Raw genomic sequence first — 7,320 nt, forward strand, 5'->3', positions numbered from 1 at the left:
CTATCCCTTCCCCCATGGCACTGGGCAATGCAGGGTGTCTGGGTCCCTCTCCCTGTCTTTTCCTGTCCCCTCTCTGCAGTCCCAGCTCACAATATTTTAAATCAGCTATTTTTTAATTTGCTTCTCAAGCTGAATTTTCTGCAGTTTAGCTGCAAATCTGGTCTAGTGCTGGGAGCAAGCTGACAATGGGGCTTCCCTAGTGTGCAGCCATCTTGGAATTGAGCCTATAACTGTATAATTTAAAAGTTTTAACATATTTGCATAGTTGTGTCTCCACTATATAATTTTAGTATGCATTTTTTCATCCCAAGTAGAAATGCCATATCATGTATTAAACAACCCCTCTAACCCTTTCTTCCTCCCCCAATCCATCAGAAGCACTAATAGTTTTGGTTCCATGGATTTGCCTATTCTGGACATATCACATAAATGAAATAATACAGTATGTGATCTTTTTTTCCTTTTATTTTTATTTTTGATGCTATTATAGATGTCCCCATTTTACTCCCCTTTGCCACCTTCCACCCAGCCTCAGTTCCCCCTTCCCTCTGACCATCACCACACTGTGACTCCTTTCAATTATCTTAACATTTTTAATGTTCATCCATGGTACAATATGTTAGTATTTTATTTTTATAACTGGATACTATTCTAATGTATGATTATACCACATCTATTTAGGAATTTATCTGTATGTATCTTGAGGTGGGTCCACAGGATTCTGGGATCACTAAAAACCTTGCTACAGAAATCACACTTGTGGGGCTTCATACCTATGTAACCCTAGAAGTGGATATGAAGTTTGGAAGGAGAGATAAAAACTCCAGGGCACACTGAGCACTTCCACTTTCTTTCTTTGCTGAGTGGGCCTGTGGCCCTGGTTAGGAAGATGGTTATGGATGTGGCTGTCAGGTGGACTTTGAATTCTGTATAAGAACTGCACTCTTTGCCACAGTTACATCTGAGTGTTCAGGAACACAAATCTGCTGAACATAATCCTGGTTGTAATAAAAAAGCAGTTCCCTTTCAGGAGGAATATCTTGTGAGGTACAGAAATAAATTATTTCATCATGGGTATAAGCCACCAAACTCTGCTCTTCCCAGTTACTGGCTTTGTACAAACATTATCCAATTACATTCATTTTTATCAGTTGTAACAATGCAGAATTCTAGGATACCATTGTGGTATAACTTCCAAATATGTTTATCTTATCTGTCCATTCTGTTACTTTCATGGAGTTACTTTGGTGGCCAATGAGAGGCCCAAAGCAAGTCCACACAGGAATGGTTTCTCCAGTCCACAAAAAAACTTTTGCTTCCACAACTGAGTGGTTGAGAACAAGGTGCTTTGGGAGAGAAAGCCTCACTCCGCTCTCTACTGGAGTGTCAGGCACAGAATTCACTGGTCCGTGATCAGGGCAGTCTGAGGAATAGGCTCAGTCACAGAATGTGCACCAAATTGTGAACAAGGTTGCCATATTTTCCTTGTTTGCATTGGATTCTTCCATTTGTAGTGAAGGTGGTACAAAATAAAGACTGTTTAAAGATACATCTGTTACAGTATTCCAGGGCAGGAGGAATAGGGAAGCTGAGACAGGAAAGTTAAAACAAGGCCAAACAGTGTGGCAATTTGCAATCATCTTGTAACTAACAAGCCATTATCTTCCCAGCCAAGGACAAGAGAGCAAATGGTTTAAAAACCTCCCTCATGAGAGAATGAAGGAAGGGAGGGGGAAAGGGGGAAAGGGAAAAAAAGGGCAGTTTTATTCCCTAAGCCAGTGGTTCTCAACCTTGGCTGCACATTAAATCACCTGAGGATCTTTTTAAAATCCTGATTTCTGGGCCTTATCCTCCGGGAATTCTGTTTCTTTGTTATGGGGTGGGGCCACAACATTAGTAACAAAGAAACAGAATTTCCGGAGGATGAGGCCCAGGAATCAGGATTTTAAAAAGATTCCCAGGTGATTCTAATGTGCAGCCAAAGTTGAGAACCCCTACCCTAAGCAGAGAAGCCAGGAGTCTCAAGGCTTGGCAAGACAAAGTTGCCAGTTGCTTCTCATGAATTCTGGGAAGGCCACAACAAAGTAAAAAAAGGTACCTTGGAAGTTAATCTGTACCAAAATAGTCAGCAAAGGAGTTTTAAAATCTATAGACAGGACTGTATATAATGCTTCCAACCCCCACCCAACCTGCTCTTCATATTAGCTGGGAGCCCATCTGTGCTTCATAAGCCAGATGTATAGGTTTGCTTGCTTTTCTTTTTCAATAAAAGTGCATGCTTTAATTGCTTTAATAAATTGGCTTTTTTTGGCCTGGCTAGTGTTGCTCAGTGGATAGAGTGTCAGCCTGTGGACCAAAGAACCCTAGGTTCGATTCTGGTCAAGGGCAAACACCTGAGTTGCAGACTCCTCTCCTGCCTTGGGTTTGGTCAGGGTGCATGCAGGAGGCTACGAATCAATGTGTTTCTTTCACATTGTCGTTTCTCTCTGTCTTTCCCTCTCTCTTCCACTCTCTAAAAATCAATGGAAAAATATCCTTGGGTGAGGATTAAAAAAAATAAATTAGATTTTTACAACGCAGTCAAGGTCTCTTGTATAATTCATTTACAGTGGGGCCTTGACTTACCAGTTTAATTCGTTCGGAGACCGAGCTCATTAAGGAGCTCGTTAATTCAAATTACTCTGTCAACTCAATGCAAAAAATCAGCCGAGAGACAGCTGGTATCTCAAAAAACTTGCTAGTCGGGACACTCATAAGTCAAGGCCCCACTGTATATGAAAAGACAAGAATCGAAGTTGGGGATACTACCCTTCCACTGATTCAGGGAGCTGTTGGGCAACACCTCTCTGGTGTCAGTGAGAGATGCCTATAACACATCTACATGACCTGTTCCCATAGAAACCCTCCTGAGTGATGGAGGAGATAGCCACAGGTTCTAGGCATAGGTCAACTTCATGTTGGGAAACAGATTCTAAGGAGGTAATGTTGTGTGAGGTAGAGACAGCCATGCTTACAGAGTTGATACTTGTGACCATGCTGTGAATGGAGTCACTGAGGGAACAGACATCCACTTGACCCAACTTGCATTGTGTGCTGCCTCCATGACCACAAGAAGTTCCAGGCCATTCCCATGAATGGGTATCACACCACCATGCCCTACACTGTCGACAGCAAGGTTCTTGCTCATATAATCCACAGACAGAGAGGTTCATAACTTCTGGAGCCATTTGGGATTTGAGAATGCCCACCTGCAACACTGTCCATTTTAAGCTCCTCTGCCATTCCATCTGTAGAGATGAGGCTGATCACCCTAGAGATGTTCTCCATAGTGATTTTTGTGTCCAAGGCTACCTCATGGATGAAAAGTGTGGGCACTGTGTATGTTCACAGAGCGAGAGTCTATTGAAACAATGCCTTGTTCTAATCCAACATTTCCATTGGACCGATAGGGATCTAGTGCTGAAGTATTATCGGTGATAGATAATGCTATATCAACATCAACATTTATAGAGTTGAGGTGGATGTACTGAGGAGGTGGTCTGTCAGCTAAATAAGATAAAATGCCAGGTAGAATGGCTCAGAAGTAACTGCTCTCCAGGTGGGAATAAGGTGGTGGAGGTAGGGTGTAGTTTCTTTTGAGTAACCCACACAACACCCCTCGATCACCATACACATTGGGAGCATCAGAAACAATGCAGATGGCAGAGAGCTCAGGGAGGGACCCAGGTTTGTAACTGCCACTGGCTGGCCTGAGGCAGGGATGTCATTGTGAGTGGGTGAGGCAGCAAAACCCAGGTGACTCCCTGATGCTGGCAAGGTGCTGCTCGTAGAGGATGATGTCAACCGCTCCACCCTCACTGGTCTCAGGTTCATTTCATTCATCCTGTGATGTATCTGCTTGGGGCAAAGCACCAGAGAAAAGAGCACATGGGTGGCCCAGAAGCAGCATCAGGTTTTTCTTTACGGGGTCACACGCTACTGAATCTTGCCTGCAACCAATGCACAAACGCAGCCACTCATCCCTAGGCCACAACAGGCTTTCAAACTTCTCAGAGCCAGTAGCCATGCGCGCGCGTTGTGAGATGGAACATGCAGGGGGACACCCAGGGCTTTTTGAGAGGGGGGCTGTCCAAGCTCCCAGCCACATGGGGGTCTGGGGAGGGTTGAGCTCCTGCCATGCCACTTTGTTCCTCATCCAGGTTGAGATCGCCCCTGGGGATTCTCTAGGCCCTCTGGAACCCCCCCTCTCCCCTCCCCCACGCGCCAGGGGCCTCTTCTCTAAAGTTTCCTGCCTGGCCCAACCCTCCTGTACCACAGTTTTCTGTTGTTGTTTTTTGACCACTTATTTGTTGATGAGCACTTAGGTGCTTTCATAACTTGGCTATTATAAATAATGCTGAAATGAACTTTGGTGCACATTTTCTTTTGAATTAGTATGTTGGGTTTCTTCAGATATATACCCAGAAGTGGGATTCCTGAATAATAAGGTGGGGGGGAAAGGGGTGTGGGAGATGCGGGAAGAGACTGGACAAAAATCGTGCACCTATGGATGAGGACAGTGGGTGGGGAGTGAGGGCGGAGGGTGGGGCTGGAACTGGGTGGAGGGGAGTTATGGGGGGAAAAAAGAGGAACAAATGTAATAATCTGAACAATAAAGATTAAAAAAAAATTTGAAGAGCCTTCATACTGATTTCTATAGTGGCTGTACCAGACTGATTCCCATCAAAAGTGCATTTTTAATTTGGACATTTACAGATGTGTGTTTCCTTCTAAGTACTGCTTTAATTTCATAAATGCTGGCATCTTATGTTTCAGTTTTCATTCATCTCAAAATATTTTCTAATTTTTTTGTTATTTTTCACAGTACATTTTTTTATTTTTATTGTTAAAATTATTGCAGATGTCCCTTTGTTTGCTTGTTTTCTCATTTACTGCCTCTACGCCATACCTGCCCCTAGCAGGCTCTCACCACTGTATTGTCTGTGTCATGTGTTATCCATATATGCATATAAGTTCTCTTAAATGCTCCCTTCCAATGCCTTCCCTTTGAAATTCATCAGTCTGTTCCATGTTTCTATGTCTCTGGTTCTAATTAATTCATCAGTTTATTTTGTTTATTAGATTCCACATATGAGTGAGATCATGTGATATTATCTTTCCCTGATGGGCTTTTTTCCCTTAGCATAATACTCTCCAGGTCCATCCAGGCTGTTGCAAATAGTAAGAGTTATTCCATTGTGTAAATAAATATACAACAGCTTTTTTATCCATTCATCTGCTGACGGGCACTTAGGCTGTTACAAATCTTAGCTACTGTAAATTGTGCTGATATGAAGATAGGGGTGCATATATTCTTTCTGATTGGTGTTTCTGATTTCATAGAATATAATCCTAGAAGTGGGAACACTGGATCAAATTGCAGTTCCACTTATACTTTTTGAGGAAACTCCAGACTCTTTTCCATTAGTGGCTGCACCAGTCTGCATTCCCAGCAGCAGTGTACAAGAGTTCCCTTTTCTCCACATCCTTGTCAACACTTGTCATTTATTGATTTGTTAATGATAGCATTTTGACTGGTGTGAGGTGATAGCTCATTGGAGTTTTAATTGCATATCTCACATGATTTATGACTTTGAGCATTTTTCATATGTCTCTTGGCCTCCTGTGTGTCCACTTTGTAGAAGTGTTAATTCAGGTCCTTTGCCCATTTTTGTAATTGGATTGTCTTCCTTTTGTTAAGCTGTATTAGTTCCCTATGTATTTTGGAAATTAAGCTCTTATCGGATGTATCATTGGCAAACATGTTTTACCATGCACTGGGCTGTCTTTTCATTTTGTTCATGGTTCTTTTTCCATGCAGAAGCTTTTCATTTTGATGTAGTCCCATTTGTTTATGTTCTCCTTAGTTTCCCTTGCCCAAAGAGATATATCTGTAAACATATTGTTACCAGAGATATCTGAGATTTTGCTGCCTATGGTTTCTTCTATGATTTCTATGGTTTCACGAATTACATTTAAGTGTCTTTTCTTTTTTAATTTAAATTATTTCCTTTTTAAGTATTACATATGCCTCCTTTTCCCCCCATTGACCTCTCCCCGGCTGCTACCACCCCCAGCACATGCCCCCACCCTCCTGCTGTCTGTGTCCATGGGTTATCCTTATATGCATGTATACAAGTCCTTTGGTTGATCTCTTACCCGCTTCCCCTCCCTTGCCTTCCCAATAAGATCGAACGATCTGTTTGATGCTTCTATGTCTCTAGATCTATTTTTATTCTTGTTTATGTTGTACATTATATTCCACAAATGAGTGAGATCATGTGATACTTATCTTCCTCTGCCTGGCTTATTTAACTTAGCATAATGCTCTCCAAGTCCATACATGCTGTTGCAAATGGTAAGAGTTCTTTCTTTTGTACAACAGCATAGTATTCCATTGTGTAGATGTACCACTACTTTTAATCCACTCATCTTCTGATGGACACAGGCTGTTTCCAAATCTTAGCTATGGTAAATTGTGCTGCTATGAACATAGGGGTGCATACAGTGGGGCCTTGACTTACGAGTGTCCTGACTAACGAGTTTTTTGAGATACCAGCTGTCTCTCAGCCGATTTTTTGCATTGAGTTGACAGAGTAATTTGAGTAAGGAGCTCCTTAACGAGCTCCTTAATGAGCTTGGTCTCAGAACGAATTAAACTCATAGTCAAGGCCCCACTGTATATCCTTTCTGATTGGTGTTTCTGATTTCTTAGGATATATTCCTAGAAGTGGGGTTACTGGGTCAAATGGGAGTTCCATTTTTAATTTTTTTGAGGAAACTCCATACTGTCCTCCACAGTGGCTGCACCAGTCTGCATTCCCCCCAGCAGTGCACAAGGGTTCCTTTTTCTCCACATCTCGCTAGTACTTGTCCTTCATTGACTTGTTGATGATAGCCATTCTGGCAGGTGTAAGATGGCACCTCATTGCTGTTTTGATTTGCACCTCTCGGACAATTAGTGACTTTGAGCATGTTTTCATATGTCTCTTGGCTTACATTTAAGTCTTTTATCCATCTTGAGTTTATTCTTGTGTATGGTGTAAGTTGGTAGTCTAGTTTCACTTTTTTGCATGTAGCTATCTAATTATCCCAACAGCATTTATTAAAGAGACTGTCTTGACTTTATTATATGCTCTTGCCTCCTTTATCAAATATTAATTGAACATAATGGCTGGATTAATTTCTCTATTCTGTATTCTGTTCCATTGGTTTATATGCCTGTTTTTGTGCCAGTACCAGGCTGTTGTGAGAACAGTGGCTTTGTAGTATAACTTGATA

General features: G+C 42.0%; 1 pseudogene; it reads right to left on the reverse strand.

Moving 5' to 3' along the window:
• Positions 1–651: 651 nt before the first annotated feature.
• Positions 652–3,888, reverse strand: LOC132223580 (PR domain zinc finger protein 4-like; annotated as a pseudogene).
• Between the last annotated feature and the right edge of the window lie 3,432 nt (positions 3,889–7,320).

The sequence above is a fragment of the Myotis daubentonii genome, chromosome X (assembly GCF_963259705.1).
Source record: "Myotis daubentonii chromosome X, mMyoDau2.1, whole genome shotgun sequence".
Lineage (NCBI taxonomy): Eukaryota > Metazoa > Chordata > Mammalia > Chiroptera > Vespertilionidae > Myotis > Myotis daubentonii.